The sequence below is a fragment of the Lepus europaeus genome, chromosome Y (genome assembly GCF_033115175.1).
Source record: "Lepus europaeus isolate LE1 chromosome Y, mLepTim1.pri, whole genome shotgun sequence".
Lineage (NCBI taxonomy): Eukaryota > Metazoa > Chordata > Mammalia > Lagomorpha > Leporidae > Lepus > Lepus europaeus.
The window spans coordinates 3,235,755-3,255,046 of record NC_084851.1 but is presented as its reverse complement, the minus strand read 5'-3'; the positions used below and the strand labels follow the sequence as shown (position 1 = coordinate 3,255,046).

The 19,292-nt window shown below is 42.9% G+C and overlaps 1 pseudogene; it reads left to right on the top strand.

The window, feature by feature from the left end:
• The first annotated feature begins 13,908 nt into the window (after positions 1 to 13,908).
• LOC133753991 (NGFI-A-binding protein 1-like) lies at positions 13,909 to 16,343 on the top strand (annotated as a pseudogene).
• The last annotated feature ends 2,949 nt before the right edge of the window (positions 16,344 to 19,292 follow it).

The following is a 19,292-nucleotide window of genomic DNA, read 5'->3' as shown; positions in this document are numbered from 1 at the left end:
ACACGCAATAAAATCTATGATATTTTATATTAATAACATACATCTTTTCTCTTCCCAAAATATCGTTCAATGTTCGACAAATTTAAGAATAAGTACAAATTAAGAAAGAAATATAAGCTATGTGAATATAATCCCTTTCTCCCAAGACACTGCCATCAAAATACAAACATTTATGAGTACATAGTCATACACTCTGTGTAAAATTTTAGGCCACAAACATGATTAGTTTATGTCAATTCCCACTGCCATTTTTCAAACTACATGGTAGGGGCTGCTGTGGCATAGTGAGTTAAGTTGCTGCCTGCGACACTGGCATCCCATGTGAGCGCCAGTTCAAAGTCCTGGCTCCTCTGCTTCCAATTCAGCTCCCTGCTAATGTTCCCTTCGAAAGTAGTGGAAGATGGCCCAAGTTTTTGGACCCTTGCCACACACGTGGGAGTCCCGGATGGAGCTCCAGGATCCTGGCTTCAGTAATGAACTGGACCATTGAAGCCATTTAGGGGGTGAATCAGCAGATGGATAGTCACTCCTTAAGTCAATCAATCGGCGTTTCAAACAAATAAATTTTTTTAAAAAGTTAAAAATAAAGTTATTTTTGGTAGTATGGGATAGTAGACACAAGCAAGAAAGATAAATGTGTAAAATGGCAAAATTAAAACCTCTTGTGATGGACACAATCAAATAAATTAAAATTCTACTAAAGTAAATCTGAATTCAAGAATTTTTCCAAGTACATACCCGAATTTAAAACACATTTATGACATTGTAGTCAAATGGCTTTTTGAAAATCATGCTGAATTCTTTCAACAAATGTATTCGATCTAGGTACATGTTCAATTATTTAATTGCTGAGTTCAAAAGGACCACAAAGAATCTGATGCACTTAAATATGATCCATTTCTTAGGCATCTCATTCCTAGGAATTCACCTAATTAATCAGTGTGGTGGAGATGAAAATTCTCTGAAGAAAAGAATCTTATAAACACATTTTAGTGTATTTAGTGTACAGCTTTCAGGTAACGCTGCTTGTTCTTCATTTCTAGTATGTGTTTTAATTTATTTTTTGATCTTTTAACATATGGGAAACTGCTTGTGAAATGAGATTCTACTTGTTTGCAATAAATCTGTTCTAACATGAAGCATTTTCCCAAGCACATAGTTCCAACAAGGGGGTCTGAGTTATGTAATCTGAAGGCTGATTACATACACGTATTCTGTCCTGAAACTTAGAAGTGATCTCACTCCTCCCATTTAACTTCTGATGTACGGTGTGGGTTACTCCCATACCTCTAATCAGCTCAGATATTATTGGCCCACATTGTCACTCTTTCTAGTCTTGAAAATGAAAGCTGCCTTTGAACTTTTGGACCGACCATCTGATCTCTGGCAGGATCTATCTCCCTTCTGTTCCTGTCAACAATACTCCTCTAGTGAACCAACACCTGTTTGGTCCAAAATGACTTTAAGGAGGAGTTTGGAAAGATAATCTCACAAAGGGGTTCTGTGATGTTCTCAATTTTTCTCACTTTGTTGCATTAAGATCATATCCAGTTTTCATTCAGTTTCTAATTTTTAAAATGTTTTGTGCCTTGTCAGCTTGGGAATATATTGTTCATAGTCTTTGCTGAATTTTGTTTTTACCCTGTAGAGCTTACTATACGAGAAACATGGAGGTACTCTTCTTTAGCTGTTGTACATTTTACAAACCTTTGTCCAGTTTTGGACTTAAAATTGCAATTGTCCTTTTTATTCTTTAACCTTGAACAGAATAATGTTACAGCCAGATTATCTGAATGATAAAAGCTTTCTATTATCTTATGAGCTTGAAAATAATGTTGTTGTTTGGGTTGCACATTGTGATGCATTGGGTTAACATCACTGTTTAGGATGCCCACATCTCATATTGGAGTGCCAACATGAGAACTACTATCGGAGCACTGCTTTGAGTTCTGGGTACTTTCTTTCAGATCCAGATTTCTGATGGTGTATTCTGAGAGGCAGCAGGTGGTGGCTCAAGTACTAGGAATCTGTCACTCAAAGGAAAAGGGAAGGAAAGGAGAAAGAGAGAGAGAGACAGAGACAGAGACAGAGACAGAGAGAGACAGACAGAGAGAGACAGAGAGAGACTGACTTTCGTCCTCTGATTCACTCCTCAAATGGCTGCAATGGCCAGGGCTGGCCAAGTTGAAGTCTGAAGCCAGGGGAATCTCCCAGGTCTCTGACATGGGTCCAAGGACCCAAGCACAGGGCCCATCCCTCTACTGGTCCCCACCCCATTAGCAGGCACTGGATCAGAAGTGGGGCAGCCAGGACTTAAACTGGCTCCCATGTGGTGTGCCTATTTTGCAGGTGGTGGCCTAACTTGCTGTGCCACAAGAACCCCAATCCAGTTCCCTTCCAATGCACCTGGAAAGCACTTGAAAAAATACCTGCACCTCTGCCACTCATGTGGTACACCAGGATGGTGTTCCAGGCTCCTGGCTGTTGTGGCTACTGGGGAGTAAACCAGCAGATGGAAAATACCTCTCTCTTCTCTCTACACTCGATCTTAGCCAAAAGGCCGATAAGCGATTGTCTCGTCTCTCTATATCACTTTTCCTTTCAAAAGAAGGAATGAGTCTTCAACAAAATGGTAACTCTTTGATCTCTTCTGTGATTTTGCTACTTAAATTTTCAGTGATAAATTATGAATCCCTAAAAATTAATTAATTTAATGCCAATTATAACTTAGGCTATAGCTCACTTCTCATTTCCAGTAACACTTTTTCATTTTTTTTATATCACCTACATTTATTTTATTTTTCTGTGATCTAAAGTAGGCAGAAGATACTTAATATTATAACCATCTAAGAGAATAGGGTTTCTTAATCTTAATTTTCTAGCTTTAGAAACAAAGAAGGTACAGATGAAGAACTTGAGAAGGTGATAGAACATTTAAATTATACTTGCACTCAAGTAATTTGGTTTCATGCTTCATTTAAATGTTTTATAGTGCAATAAGCATGTAAGGAGTCTACAGCCATTTATGTACACGTCCCAGTGTAAATTTGACCTCATATTGTTCACATAGATGAGATGAGCCTTCTGCAGTTTTGCAAATCTTAGCACTAGGAGAAAGTTTTTCCCTTACTAGAGGAGAAAACTAGCTTTACCTTAGCCACCACAATGAGGGAGCCTGGGATTAGAAGCTGGCCAAACTCTATCCCATAGCTCTTTGTCAGCACATACAAACTGTAGTTTCTTGCCAACACGTATACCCTGAACAAAACAGGGTGAAAGTTTGGTTGTAACAGTCTTTGCCAATGGACAAGAAGATTTAGGTTTTGACAAAAGCAAAGTGAGATAAATTTTCATTAAAATCTTCCCTGTTTTCACAATAGCCAGTTGCTAACCACTACATTTGCTCTTTGGAGACAGTATGTTAAAGACACAAATACCCCTAGGATGTGAGACTTCAGCAGCTCAGTCTCATTTTCACCAGCCCCTCCCTTTACTGGCAGGTTTTCTGTTTCCTGCTCAAATAGAACATCACATCTTCTCTTCTCATGGTAGCAACTGGTCTCATAAATTTTTATCAACTCCAGGATGCCAGCATGAACGCATCTCCACCAATTTCCCTGTAGCAATAAGGTTCCTGACTGATGCCTCATGACTTAGAGAGATTACCAAGAGAAAACCTTCCAAATTTTTGATATGAAAATTTAACCTGGCAGGGCATCCTTCAGAAAAACCCAAAGAAACAGGAAAATCTGTGTATTTTCATCCTTGGGTTTGATGAAGTGGAGAGTTATGGTGCAGTATGACTGTTTGAAAGGAGTATGATCTAATGCTCTTAGACTGGGGGGAGGTTTATCTAGGCCTGCATGATCAAATTCTTCTTTCTCTTTCTGTCTCTTTGAACTCTTTCCTCTGGCCACCAGGAGAACACCTTGGAGACAGATATTGTCCCCTGCTTGAGAGGAAGAAGAAGGAATTTGCTAATGCCTCTGCTGGAGCAGAAATCAGGGAGAAGGTCAGAGAGACCTTCATGCTTCTGTTGTTTTCTGAAATAACAATGTGCCATGTTTTCGGGTGTCACAGTCTGAATACTGTTGTTCCCTTAGATAATATGGGGAAAGGTGTTTTCAAAAGCCTTGTCTAAAATAAACTTTGTAAAATATGTCTTTTTTATTTATTTGACAGGTAGAGTTATAGACAGTGAGAGAGAGAGAGACAGAGAGAAAGGTCCTCCTTCCATTGATTCACTCCCCAGATGGCATGCCGATCCGAAACCAGGAGCCAGGTGCTTATCCTGGTCTCCCGTGGGGGTGCAGGGACCCAAGCACTTGGGCCATCCTCCACTGCCCTCCCGGGCCACAGACAAGAGCTGGACTGGAAGAGGAGCTACCAGGACTAGAACCCGGCACCCAATATGGGATGCTGGCGCTGCAGGCAGAGGATTAACCAAGTGAGCCACAGCACCGGCCCCTGTAAAACATGTCTTTTGTGGTAAGAGTGGTTCAATTGGTTCTAGGCTGCCCAAATTTAACCACAATGTGAGTCCTCACCTATTAATTGTTTCAGTCCTTTTGTGACATTTGTGTGATAAAAGTTGGCTCCCCAAATTATACTTCTGAAAGTCACCAACACACACCTGTACATCAGAAAAAAAAAAATCTCTATTCCTCCTCATGGGCTATGAGGTACACTGCTTGATGACCTTTTATGCTGTGTGAGAATGGGGAAGTTGTGGGAAGACTTGGAAATTTGACTGAGGATGGGTTTTCCAATGCAGAGGGTCATGGAGGCCAGGGTCATGGAGGCCAGGAGACCAAAATGGCCTTATTAGGATTAGGTAAGGACCATCACACAGCAGCTCATAATTGGGGAAGGCAGCAAGGTGAGCTTTTTGAGGCAAAGAATTCACTAATCTTGGGAGCAAATCTCATCCGCCGATGCATTCCCTTGAAAAGCTGATGAGTCTCTTTGGAAGTTCTTGTAATAAGTAATCTAACCATTTACCTGAGCAAGACATTCCTAGAAAAGCAAAGCCACACTAGTAAAGACAATGAGATGGCACAGTGTTGTGGTAACATGGACAAGAAGGTATGGTTTCAGCTCCCTGTGCCTAGGCTGACTTTGGGGAAAATGGCTTCGATTCTTATATGACAAGCAGACACTTGATTAGAGCCAAGCATTTTGTTCTATGTCTGTCTCTCATTCATTCATCAGCTTATTTGGGATCTCATTTTTTGTTTAAACTAAACATGATAAAATTATGTATTAGGTATTTCCTATGCAATTTCCTTTAAACATTCTAGAATCAATTTTGAGGAATAATCATTAAGCTATTTTATTTGAAGAGTATGTATGTATGTGCACACATACACACACGTGCTCATGCACACACACACACCTCTACACAGAGAGATCATGAGAGAGAGTTATTGCATCCACTGGGTTACTCTCCAAATGCCTGTAATAGCTGTGGCTGGGCCAGGGTGAAGTCAAAACTTCATATGGGTCTCGCGCAAGTGTGGTATGGATCGAAGTACTCAAACTAGTGTTTCCTAGAGTATATTTTAGCAGGAAACTGGATCAGAAGCAGGATGACTCAGGCTGGGCACACTGATAGGGAATGCAGGTATCTCCAGAAGTGTTTTAACTTTCTGGATTTCACTTGTGCTTAGTGAATGGAAAGTACTAACATAATACATCAATGTGAAACTGTATGTCCTTGCTATCTGTAGCTCTGTAATATTTTTAAGTGTGTGCTCATGGACAATTTATTTTTATTTTTCTATTTTGCATATCAAAATAAATTGACTTCTGAATCAAACTAATCTTCACTGCAGGATGCTTCAGCAGATGTGACTAAACATTCTGCACATTGTAGTTTCCAGTCAGCAAGAACAGGACAGCTTTGGAAATATAGGTTGAAATGAATATAAGAATAAGTACTATTTCTTTCTTTCCTTGCTTCCTTTCTTTTTTGATTCTTTCCTTCTCTCTCTCTTTTTCCCTCCCTTCCTCCTCCCTCTATTTCTTTGCTTCTTAGAGTTTTAATTTGAAATGTAGTATTACTGGGGTGTGGGGGGGGGGACTCTTCCTTATGCTCTTTTCACTCATCTGAGGGCTGCAATGGCCAACACTGGGCCAGGCTGAAGCCAGCAGCTTCATCCAGTGGCTGCTCCTCAGTGGAAGGGGCTCAAACACATGGGTCATCTTCCACTGCTTGTCCCAGAAAATTAGCAGTCAGTTGGTTTGGAAGTGGAGCAGCTGGGACACAAAACAGAGCTGGCATCCCTGGTGTCAGATTTACCTGCTTTATCACAACACTTGTTGTGCACAATGACCAAAGAAAGCAAATGGCACTTGAGGCTGCAGGAGGAAAGGCACAGTTTTTTTATACTTGCAGGCTTGACTAGATTTGTGTCTCAAGAGCCAAGCCTCGGGCAGGGCCGCGGCTCAGTAGGCTAATCCTTCGCCTTGCAGAGCCGGCACCCCAGGTTCTAGTCCCGGTCGGGGTGCGGGAGTCTGTCCCGGTTGCTCCTTTTCCAGTCCAGCTCTCTGCTGTGGCCCGGGAGTGCAGTGGAGGATGGCCCAGGTCCTTGGGTCCTGCACCCGCATGGGAGACCAGGAGAAGCACCTGGCTCCTGGCTTCGGATTAGCGTGGTGCACTGCCCACAGTGCACCAGCCATAGCGGCCATTGGAGGGTGAACCAATGGCAAAAGGAAGACCTTTCTCTCTGTCTCTCTCTCTCTCTCTCACTGTCCACTCTGCCTGTCCAAAAAAAAAAAAAGAGTCAAGCCTCATCTTCTGTGTTTCCCTGCTTTTATACCCTGAATTTAGCAAGGCAGTAACCATGCAGTTTCAGTGCAATTTCGGGGTGCACACTGTTAACTTAGGCCCTAGGGACTAACAAATCTCAACTGCAAGGGTAGGATCGTTTTAGAATACAGGACCCAGAAGATCATAACTTAAAGGCATTTTTGCGAGGCACACAACTATCTTATCTTAGGTATACAGCTATGGCAGGTGGGGAATCAGTTTCCAAAGTCAGAATGGGTTTGCTTCGACCCAGCTGGCACCTTTGATGGCAAGCAGGAGGGTGTCTGTAGCATTCCCTCAAGCTGGCTTCTTTCATATCCACCAGAAGAGGGTCTATAACACACTGGCCCCGGGACTTTTTGAAATTGAAGGTCAAGTTGTTAGCGAAAGCTGGGTCCCTGTCCCTGGAGCCAAATGAAATAACAAGCATAAGGTCTTGGGGTGAAGGAAAGAGAACGCTTAAACTATTAGTATGTGAGTGGATAGAAAAAAACAAAATTATTTATCACCTACTATCTCAGTGTTAAGTTGTTTGAAGGAGAAGCATGATGACTTGTAGAATGGGAATTTAACATTGAGGGTCACATAGGACTTCTCTAAAGATGGATTGTGGTAATGAATGAGTCGTGAAGATCAATAGGCTTTCTGAGGTTTGTAGCAAAAGAACACCCTGATACAACGTTGTTCCACTATAATATTGTTGAACAGAAATGAGGAAAGCAGATGGAAAATCATGTCTTTAAAATTCTCACCTTGGAAATGCAGGAATGTACGTCAACCCCTACAGGCAGCTGTCCTTTACCGGGGATCCTTCAGATGCTCATGCATAATCCACACTGCCAGTGGCAAAGCCATAGCAGCAATAGCCAGGAACTTTTCATAGTGTCACAATGTGATATGATCATAATCCTTCTTACTAACAGAAAAGGATGCCAAAATCTTTGCTGTGGTCCTCTGCTAAGTCACTGCTACCATCTTCATAAATATAATAATGTCTGGCTTCTAAGCAACCTTCCAATCTGGCTTTACTAAGTACGATTTAGTAGATAGAAAAGGAAAAAGAAAGTAGGATATGACGAACTACCATATGACAGAATTATATATTGTGTACTTTGCAATTTTTGCTTTTAACATCCTAATATCACTTCTGGGGGATAATCACTATGTTTATTTGACACCCAAGCAATTGGTGTTCGGAAGAGGAAGGGATTGCCTTGTAGTCTTTTTTTATGCTGGATGATGCAATGGTATGTAAGTATTATATGAACACATCTTTCTGACTGTGAGATCAGTGCTATCTCAAAACTCTACCACCTTGAGTTAGAGACTAGTTTTATTTTATTTTAATGTAAATAAAGAGAGAATCCAGTTAAAAATGAAGAAAATGTACTGCATCTGAGTTCAGCCTTCATGAGTTGCTGGTTTGCTTAAAATAAGTGTTACATACTATTAGGAAACTGGGGCAGTTTTAGCCAGGTGGCTGCATTGCCCAGCTACCTGAGCCAGGCTCCACCCCCATCCTAATGGGATTTGCTGCTCCTGCTTCCCTGCCCACCCTCAGGTGAAGTTTTAAAAGGGCCTGTTCCTGTTCCACGTGCTCTCTTGGATCTTCTCTCCTGCGCTCTCTCCTCTCTCTTGGCTCGTCTCTCTATCTTCTCTTCTCTCTCTCTCTCTCTCTCTCTTATACACTCTTTCTCTTTTTCATCCACTGCCCCTTCACTCTGGTCTGTAGGGTGTTCCCCAATAAACCCTTTCCCTTACTCCGGTGTCCGGTGTGTTTTGCGATGGCTAACATTAATACATAACACATACTTTCCCATTTGAGTCATTTGGGCTTTGTGGTTATTTTACAGCTTTCCCAGGACACAGTGTTAAGTGTGAATTCTTTTAAGGTGTGCCATGTTGTCACCAGTAATTTGGTGTCTTTGTTTTCTGGTTTCCTTCCTGTTACAACACACAACAAGACATGATAGATGGAAACCATGTCTTGACTTGTAGTCTCTCTGCTTAAATTTTTTCTGATATGAGATGTTTGTGAATCCCTTTTGTGATTTGGTTGTGTTCCCTGATAGTGTTTCTTTTACTATTATTTTTGAGGTAGGTGCAGGGAGAAGGAGGTTATGGAGAAGTCCTTGAAGAATTTAGAAGATGTGATATAGAATACTCTTATTCAAACCAGGTAAATACACTCCAGAAATGCAACAAGCGAAAAAGCATTCAAAATGGTTTACAGAGAAAGAGCACTCGAGCCCATAGGAAATTCTCAAACTTACCCATAATCAGAAAACATCTAGCTAAAACTACCAAAAATGGCCTCTTCCTGGGATGGCTGGATGATACAAAACATTTTTTCCCATTAAACCCATGGGGTGATAGTGTTAGTGGAGTTGAGTAGGATAGATTCTTGTCCTCACACAAGGAAGAATTCAGACAGGAGACAGAGAGCAGCAATAAGCAAGGTAGCAAAGTTGAATGGGGTAGGGCATGCATCAGAATTGATGGGCACATCTCCAGACAGAATCTAACTGGGAAAAGCTGGGTTATATGGTTTAATGCAGAGAATACACCGACAGGTCGGCTGGGTGGCTCAGGAAAGACCTGAGTGCTGAGCGCTGAGCGGGGTGCAGTTTCTTTTCAGACTGGGGCTTTTAAAGGAATCAAGGCCAATTATTCTTTCTGTTTCTCTTTCCTTTTTCTCCTTCCTCCTGGACAAGGGGTTTGCTCAGTGTGAGCTAAGTAAAATTCCTTCAAAGTTTTTACTGTTCAGAATTATCAGACTTGACATTCCTCCTGCTCCCAGGCAGAGGAGATTCTTCCAAGTGTGCCTTCCTTTGGACAAACCTGTGAAGGCTTTATTGCCCAATGTAATCAGGATAGGTAACCCATTTGGGGCTGGGAAGAGAGGATTCTCCTGGGGAGCTTCCCTCGGAGGGAAGGCTGGGACCACCCAAAAAGTTGTCAGGCTATGGACAGGGTAGGATAAAATATTGGGCTGCTTCCCAGGCTGGGAGAGGCTGCTGCATTCCTTTAGTTTTTGTAGGCCCTTGAAATTCCTTGATTTTCATTAGGCCCCTCATGGACACATAGGCTAATTCCTAACCTCCTACCTAGCAACAGGAAAATAAGTACTTTGAAAATGTGTGAATGGGTGTACACTGCTCTCTGGGTTACTTCTTTCTGTTCATTTTCTTTGCTCACATTCTCTTTATTTTTATCTTCTACATATAACACTAATGATGTTCCTACTTTTCTTTCTGTATTCTTTATAATTTTATCTCTTTTAAATGGTATGTTTACTAATCTTTTACTTGCTAACTACTCCCTGATCACCAGTCTTGGATAAGTATCTTAATAGATACTGAATACATGTTGTACCTGCAATCTGTGTGACGTGTATTTAAATCTCCTGAAATATTGTTAAAGATGCCTACATGTAAAGAACTGTTAATTAAAAATAAAACACATTTGTTTATTAACGTGAAAGGCCGAGTTACAGAAACAGGGTTGCCGAAGGGGTGGGGCATGGGGAGAGGGATCTTCCATCCACTGGTTCACTCCCTAAATGGCTACAACATTCAGGGTTGGGCCAGGCCAAAGCCAAGACACAGGAGCTTCCCATGGGACTCCCACATGGGTATAGGGGCCCAAGCATTTGGGTCATTCTTCTCTGCTTTCCCAAGTACGGTAACAGGGCGCTGGATCAGAAGCAGAGCAGCTGGGACCCATACCAGTTGCTGGCATCACAGGTAGTGGTTTTACCAGCTAGGTCACAATGCAGGCAGGCCCCAAGAAGTGTTCATTTTTTGTGTAAAGACATGTGGTGTTTTTTGTTTTGTGTTTTTTTGTTTTGTTTTGTTTTGCTTATTTGTTTGCTTGCTTATAAGCTGCTCTCTTATTTTTTTCCCTTTTTATTGCCCTCTCTTTTCTTGGTCTCCTTACATTTGCAGGTTAAGTACAGCGTTATCTTCCTAGTCATAAAGAACTCTCCTTGTGATATTTGTATTCATTAGTGTTGGGTGAAATCAGTGTGTTGTTTTCATTAAAACTGCTGGTTAACTGCCTGGTTGTGACTTCAGCTGTAAGTCTGGCATATCTCTCTGTATCTGTTTGCAGATTTCTTTGACAACTTATTGCTTTCTGTGAGGAAGAGTGTCACTCAGCCTCCTGCTTCAAAAGACTTGCCAAGGAGGCATACAATTACATAAGGAAACAAGTTTTACTGCTTAAATGTAACACCCAGGCAGCTGATGCTTCAGGTCTACCCTGTGGGCTTCCAGCTCACTCACATCCCCACATCCCGAGGCACAGATTGCCTAATTCCTATCTCAAGGAGGACCTGGTCTAATCTCACTACCTATGTACTGCAAAAACAACCTGTGAACTAAAAGGAAGTTACCCTTGGTGACTGACACCAGAGACCTGCAGCTCTTTTGTGGTTTTGTCATAGGAGCACCACTTTCTTGTATCCCATTATAAGGCCCCAAAAGATCCTCACTAAGCAGCGTGGTAGTCCTAGAGACGGTAATGTCTGCTACTCTCTCACATGTCGACAGTTTAAAGGTTCGCTTTTCTTCACCCCCAAAACCTTTCGCTCATTGCTTTGGTTTGTTTCTGGAAACAGGGACTGAGCTTTCAGTGACAACTTGAGTTCCATTTTTACAGTCCTTATTGCCATCCACACTTCAGCCTGCATCTCCAAGTTCAAAGACTGTCTTGTGCACACATTCGCAAGTAAGATCTCTGGTCTCCAGACAAGTGTGGAAAGAGTGCTTCTCCAAACGTATGGGCAAGAAAAGAGATCTAGGTGTCCCAGCTTCCTCATGGGCATCTTTACAGACAGTTCTTCTCTCATCTTTGGGGTTCCTAACACTGAAATCTCTCTGCATTTTGCCCAATTTTAGCATTCTACACATACTTCTTTTGGATTTCTGCTAAATCAGCTCCCCATCTTCCACCTGCCCTTCTTACAAAATTCAGTTAACAACTCAGAAGCTATCGCTTCCAGTTCTGTTCTCTTGTGAGTTTAATTCACTTGTCTCATTACATGATCAAACTCATAGCATCTCAGATAGCAAGACATATTTTTTTATTGAAAGCAGTGTAATGTGTTGCAAGCACTGACCACAGTCTGTTTTCCTGGCTCCCACCTTTTCCATGTGCCTCTCCGAATCCTTCTTCCATATGGCTCCATCCCATGTCCTTGGGAGAAACATGTTTATTTATTTTAATTTGCACCACATTTGGGTCTGCAAGTGTGGTTTCTGAAGGTAGCTAATTGTCAATACTCTCCTTTCTCTACTTCTCTTTAGATGAAAAGGCTTAGGGAAAATTTCAAGGTAGTTCACTTAAGCAAGGCATACCTCAATGGCAGTTGACTTTTGGGCACTATGTTCACAGAGTTTCAGAGCCCTGAGTATCTGAACCTTCAAGACGGATTCTGGGTGGCAAAATGGGTTTAAAATTCAAATTGGTCCCAGGCAGCCCTTTGCTGACTAAAGGTTGCTCATATCTCTGGGAAACTACTTCGTTGCATTTTTCCTAGGACCTTTTCAAGTTTCAGCTGCCAGGGCTCCCTGCCCATTTTACTGCCTGTACCTGTCAAATTGACTGCAACCTGTGTTCAACTAGTGTACCTGGACCACTCAAAGTATCTCCATTGCAATCCCTTTGGAAATATACCAGTTTAAATTCTTCATTCACATGGGTGGGCACAAAAGCCAGCTTGTGAGGAGAGAAGGGCTATCCCTTCCAAATCAGCTGCTTCCTTTTCTCCCTTAGAAACTCATTTCAGCTTTGTAGGAATGGCTGCTTTTTCCCAGTCTGTAGATAGCTTTTCATAGAAGGAAAGCTCTCCTCTGCCTTCTTAATATAAACAACTGTGTCCCAGGCAGCAAACTGATTTTATTTTTAAAGATTTATTTATTTATTTATTTGAAATGCAGAGTTACAGAAAGAGAGAGTGAGGGAGACGCATAGAGAGATCTCCCTGCCAGTGGCTCACTCCCCAGATGGCTGCCAGAGCCAGGGCTGTGCAAGGCTGAAACCAGTAACAAGGAGCTTCATCCAGATCTCCCTTGTGGAGGGCAGAAATCCAAGCTGTTGGGCCATCTCCACTGTTCCCAGGTGCCTTAGCCAGGAGTTGGATCAGTGGTGGAGTACCCAGGACTTGAACTGGTGCCCAAAGGAATGCTGGTGTCACAGGTGGTAGGTTAACACACTATGCCACAAACACCAGCCAGCCAGCGAAGTGAATTTCTGGAGGCAAGAAGTTGTTTTCAATCCAGCATTTTGCCTTGAGTTTTCAACTTACCAATGCTACACTGAGAAAAAAAACACATTTAACGTTAGTTTTACCTATTTAAAAAAGCAGCTCTGTGCACAATCCCATTGTACTTTCTATCTATTGGTTTAATAGGGCCTCTTGGTTTTTTTGTTGTTGTTGTTTTCTGTGGGAAACAGGAACAAGCAAGTTCTTGCATCTGGGTTTTCAACATTCTCTGTAGGAACATGTGCATCAATGAGGAAGTGGGATTGTTTAGGCTGTTATGCTGATTAACAGGTGCCCATTTCCTCTACATTTGAAGCTCAATGCTATTAGGCTGATAACTCTCTATCAGTCTTTTTCAGAAGCTGATACATCTGCATCCTGATCTCTAGGGCTGACAGAAGCTTGGAGTCACTTTCTTCACCATCAGGTGAAAAGGCGGGGTGATAAAAAGAATTTCTTTGAAGCTGTTACTCAAACTTTTCTTTTTTTCATTTGTGTGTAAGGTCCGTACAAGAATCGTCATTTGCTGCAGTAGTCATGACACCTTTTGGGCTGTCTGCGTCCCACGTTAGAATACTGGCTTTGCTTTTGATCCAAGTTCTTATTTCTGTGTTACCCGGCGCTCTACATTTTAAAGTGAACAGTATCGAACAATTTTTAAAAAGACGTAAAGAAAAAAATATTCACGTGTCAGACCAACTCTTCACATTGTGTGGACTAGAATAAGGCCACGAGTGAAACAAACAAGAAAAAATGTGGAACAAACACCAACAATTTTTCTTGAGACCCAAGTGCTTAATCAGCTGTGTGGGACGCAACAGTTAACATCATGTGTGTCAACTGGCATTCATTGCCTGCACTTGAGGACAGAAAAAACTGGGGGTACCACGGAGGGAGGAAGGCGGGAAGAGTCCAAAAGCCCTGTCCCCGCGCCGCCGCCCACGCCGGGATGTGCATCACTTGCATCACTTGGCCGCGTGAGCGGTATCTGGTGCTGGGAACGCAGCAGCAGCGCAGAATCTCCCAATGTGACAGTGCACGGGAGGTGAGGAAGGGGAGGTGGCGGGGACAGAAGAGGGCGGCGAGAAGCAAGCACAAGGAGGGCTACAGAGTGGGGAATGGAGGGCACAGCAGGTACGGGGGCCCTGAGCGCACCTGGAAAGAGGGTGTGAAGGGGCAGTAAGCACCTACCGCCTTCCCTTCCCCGCCTGGCTGGAAACGGGGCGTCTTTGGCCCCACAGCCCCCTGAGGAGGGAGAGCCTGGGGGATGTCACTATGGAGTTGGGGCTGAGGCATCCTAGGGAGCACGTGCGCCAACACCGCTGCTGCAGCCCCTGGCTGAGTTAAACCTACCCGCGGTACCAGCTGCAGTGGTCTCCAGGACCCTGGAGACAGTTACAGCTGTATACAGTATTACAGAAAACCAATCTTCTTTATTTTGACGCTTTTATGAAACAAGTTGAATGTTTGCTAAGGTAAAAGCTGTCCAGAAGCTCTGTGGAGGAATTTTTGGAATTATGGCACTCCTGGCCATGGCTACCAAGCCCGTTCAGCTTAGAAGGGTACAGGAGGCTTTGAGAGACAGGGTTGCAAACCGTGGCCCTGTCAATCAGCCACTGACTTCCCTTCCTGTCAGTGGCATATCAATCTATAAGTTTTCAGGGAGAGCATGACTGGGACTATCCTGCAAGGAATAGCAATGCATGAGAACCTCATTTAAAAATCCCCAAATGTGCTGACACTACCTGTGTGAAGAGCTTTGGACAGGGGACGTCAGATGTCAGGAGCTTAGCACTGCAGAGTGTTGTTAAGTCCAGACTCTACCAAGCCCACCATGCTACTGAAAGTGAGCACTGTCTGTCCCCAGCTGGCTCCACGGCCTCCGCAAAGGAAAGCAGTGAGGCCCTGAGTGTGTGGCAAAAATGGCACCATACAGCTGAAAAGTGACTTGAATGAAGTGAAAGAGCTGCTGAAACCCAACAAGAAGTTGGCCAACATGATTGGTCACCTTTTTGAGATGGGCGATGAAAATCCACACAAAGAAGAGGAAATTCAAAAGTACAGTGTGGTCACGGTGGTCCCAGTGGAATTTGGGGTGTGAAAAATCTGCCTCCTGTCCCCCCAAATTTTATTTTTAGCAAGAACAAACAGGCTATCCTAATACCTTCAGAATCTCCAAATTTGCCATGAGAATAGCAAGGGAGCTCTTCCTGATCTCAGAACTTGTTGTGAAAACAAGTTACCTATCCCACCTGTCTGGGTGGACTTTTGTTTTATATATGAGCAGGTCATACAGGATGGAGAATTTTAAATCAGGTCTTTTGATGGGTTTTGTCCCCACCTGGTACCTGCATGCCGATCTGATTGTCAGGTGCTTTTTTTTTTTTTTTCCTGTCTTTGTTTAGAAACCCAAATGGCAGGGCCCTCCCCCCACCTTTTTTTTTTCCTCTTGGAAGTCCCCCTCCATGCCACTCTGGCTGGAGGTCTTTGACTCTAATAAATCTTTTTAACTGTCTCTGCTGTCCACTTGGAAATTCTTCTTCCATGTGAGACAAAGAACAAGGTAACAATAATTTCTCTGCCACTGTTTTCCTGTAACAATGGGAGGCACCTCACACTTTATGAGTTCACTGTTAATGAAGCAGCTGCTCAACTCTCTTTGAAGGATAATGCCCTGCTGACTAGAGGAGATGAATTTACTGCCCTGGCTAGGCAAATTTCTCAAGAAGTTACCTACCAGTATACTTAGAGAACCACCAGGTCAAAGTGTGGAGAAAGAGATGACTTATCCCCAAAGAGATTGAAAATGAAGGGTGAGTTTCCAGATATTCAGGATTCTGTGTAGACACTCTTCCTGCAAGCTAGCACTAAGTGTGAAGAACTTGAACCTCTTAGTTCACAGCAGCCTGACAAGGTAATGGCAATACAGATGAAGTGCCATTGCACCCAAGCTGGCTATGAGGGACTGCAGCATGGCAAGAGAAGACTATCAGCAGGACTTCACAGGCAAAGCTCACAAGAGCACAGCCCTAGTGCCTTGACTTCTGGTAACTCCAATGAGAGAGACCTTTAAATCTCCAAATGCCTAATTCACAGAACTGACAACTCCATCATTTTGTGGTGGATGGGGAGCTGAGTAGACTTTATCCCTGTAAGGCGAAGTCCCGCTCATCAGAGATCCTCAGCATTTTAAAAGACTAGCCTTGCTCAGATTTCACCTTAGAAAAGAAAGTCATCAAAACAGAACCTGAAGATTCAAGATAGCTGTGATTCTCCCACCATTCTCTGGAAATGGCATCAGATTTAAGGAAAACACTCATTCATAGAAATAAACCCTTTTTATCTACAGGCAGAGTGGACAGTGAGAGAGAGAGAGAGAGAGAGAGAGAGAGAGAGAGAGAGAGAGAGCGCAACAGAGAGAAAGGTCTTCCTTTTGCCATTGGTTCACCCTCCAATGGCAGCCGCGCAGCACGCTGATCTGAAGCCAGGAGCCAGGTGCTTCTCCTGGTCTCCCACGCAGGTGCAGGGCCCAAGCACTTGAGCCATTCTCCACTGCACTCCCGGGCCACAGCAGAGAGCTGGCCTGGAAGAGGGGCAGCCAGGACAGAATCCGGCGCCCTGACCGGGACTAGAACCCGATGTGCCAGCACCGCAAGGCAGAGGATTAGCCTATTGAGCTGCGGCTCCAGCCAGAAATAAACCTTAATAACCAATGTTGCCTCATTCAGTTCAAACAGATTTCATAGCCAGAGCATAAGCAGTGGTACAGTAGATTGTAGAAAACTCAACACAGCCACCAAAGAGAAAATTGAGTGTTGAAATCTGTAACAGAAATATTAATTCATTTGTATTTCTGTGTAAGTTGTTTTATGTAGAAAGCCTTATAAATTATTAAAAGAATTATTTATAAGAATAATTACAAGTTTTTGTGTGTGTGTGTATTCACCTGAATAGTCAATTACAAGTTATTATAAGAATGCATTATTTGGCCGGCGCCGCGGCTCACTAGGCTAATCCTCTGCCTTGCGGTGCCGGCACACCGGGTTCTAGTCCCGGTCGGGGCGCAGATCCTGTCCCGGTTGCCCCTCTTCCAGGCCAGCTCTCTGCTGTGGCCAGAGAGTGCAGTGGAGGATGGCCCAAGTGCTTGGGCCCTGCACCCCATGGGAGACCAGGAGAAGCACCTGGCTCCTGCCATCGGAACAGCGTGGTGCGCCGGCCACAGCGCGCCTACCGCGGCGGCCATTGGAGGGTGAACCAACGGCAAAAGGAAGACCTTTCTGTCTCTCTCTCTCTCACTGTCCACTCTGCCTGTCAAAAAAAAAAAAAAAAAGAATGCATTATTTAACAGTGTACAATGTGTAAAAGTAAAATCTAGATATTGTGAACTTTTGCTCCAAGAAAAAAAATGTTCTTCTCCTGTAACTATAGCTCTCATCCTGTGTGAGAGTTCTAAGATATGGCAATTTTATGGTAGCATAACTCCTACTTAAGTGAAAAAGAGTCTTCAGTTGTGGTGGAGGACCTAGACATGAAAGGTCACCCTGTGTTATCTACATGCTCCTTAAAGGCCACAACTTTTCTTATAAGTAAGAAAAAGCATGGAGCTTACACACAAACACACACACACACACACACCGGGTGTGTTCCTCCAGAACTGTAAGACAATACACTTACACTGACTACGGCCATCAGTTTTGTAGTAACCTGTTACAGAAGGCACAGATCTGTGTGCCACTCTTTTTGTTTTCTCGGACACACCATGCTCTGATGACACTTGGATAAATAGGTCCGGCATCTTTGTCTCCATGCCTAAACAAGAGAAGGACACCTGTTCCATAAATTTAGAAACCCACAAGTATTCAAAGGGATTCAGGTACAAAGGGACAACAGGGAGTTTTGTTTTTAATGTGACCTCATGAAGTTCAGGGAAAATCACTTAAAAGTAATAGCTAATATTTGACCTCAGTAAAGAAAATCGTGTTGATCTTTCAGGAGTGAGAACAATGAAAAGCTTATGATTCTGTATGATAAAATGACAACAGCTGGTTTCCCAAGGTAAGTTTGGACCCAGATCATGTGCATCCTGTGAGCTTCATTTTGTAAACAAAATGTAAGTAAAATATTTCATGCGCTGTTTAAAGAACTTAAGGTACAAACAAATAAAAAAATAATCTTTGTGTATTTTCATATAGGTACATTCTTTCCTTGGGCCCGTACGATGAGTGACGCATTGTTAAAAAAAAAAAAAAAAGCAGTTTAATCACATTCCTTTTAATTCAAAGGTCTTCGAGACTGAGCAAGATTATATCCAATCATGCATTGTTCTGTTTTTAAAAAAGACTTTAATAACTTCATCAAGTTAAATATACAGAAATCATTACATGTGGATTAAATCCTATATAGTGTCATTGTATACTTTCCAGCAGGAATCTCTCACATTTTTTTTCCCCTAAAAAAGAAAACAAACCTGGTATAATTGTTAGTATTTTATATGTTTAGTTGAGTTTCCATAGGTGAATGGGGACATCCGTGCACCAGTGGAATAAATGTTGTTTTTTTAACAAGGGAAAAAGATAACATCTGCTTAAGTTTGCATCACATGTTAACATTAGAGATCAGAAATGGGCACATTGCCCTACATTTTTTTCCACCTGATGGGCCCAACAGCGCTGAAAGTTAAAATCTGAAGATGCTGCTACGGACAAAAGACCAAAGCAGCCAAATGCCCCCTTAAGGCTTCCGGAGGAAAGGCAGGCTTGCCTAGACTCTTGTCTCCAGTGTCAAGCCCGGATCCTTTGTCTTCCCCTACTTTTATACCCTGAATTTAGCAAGGCAGTAAGGAGGTAGTTTCTTGGAGGCAATTTCAGTGCAATTTTGGGTCACACACTGTTATCTTAGGCCTCAGGGACTAATAAATCCCAGCTGCAAGGTAGGGTAAACAGTAAATCTTAACTTAAAGACAATTTAAGGAGGCACACAACCATCTTATCTTAGGTATGGGACTAGGCCTTTATGGCAGGTGGGGGAACTAGTTTCCCAAGTCAGTGTGTGAATAGACCAGCTGGCACCTTTGATGACAAGCAGAAGAGAGTCTGTAGCATTCCTCTCCCCCTCCTCCCAACTGTCTCCTTATTTAATGGCAAGTGAGAGAGGGTCTGTAAGAATGCCACTTTCAAATATTCTCTGTGAGATTCTTTGCATACATTCCAACTA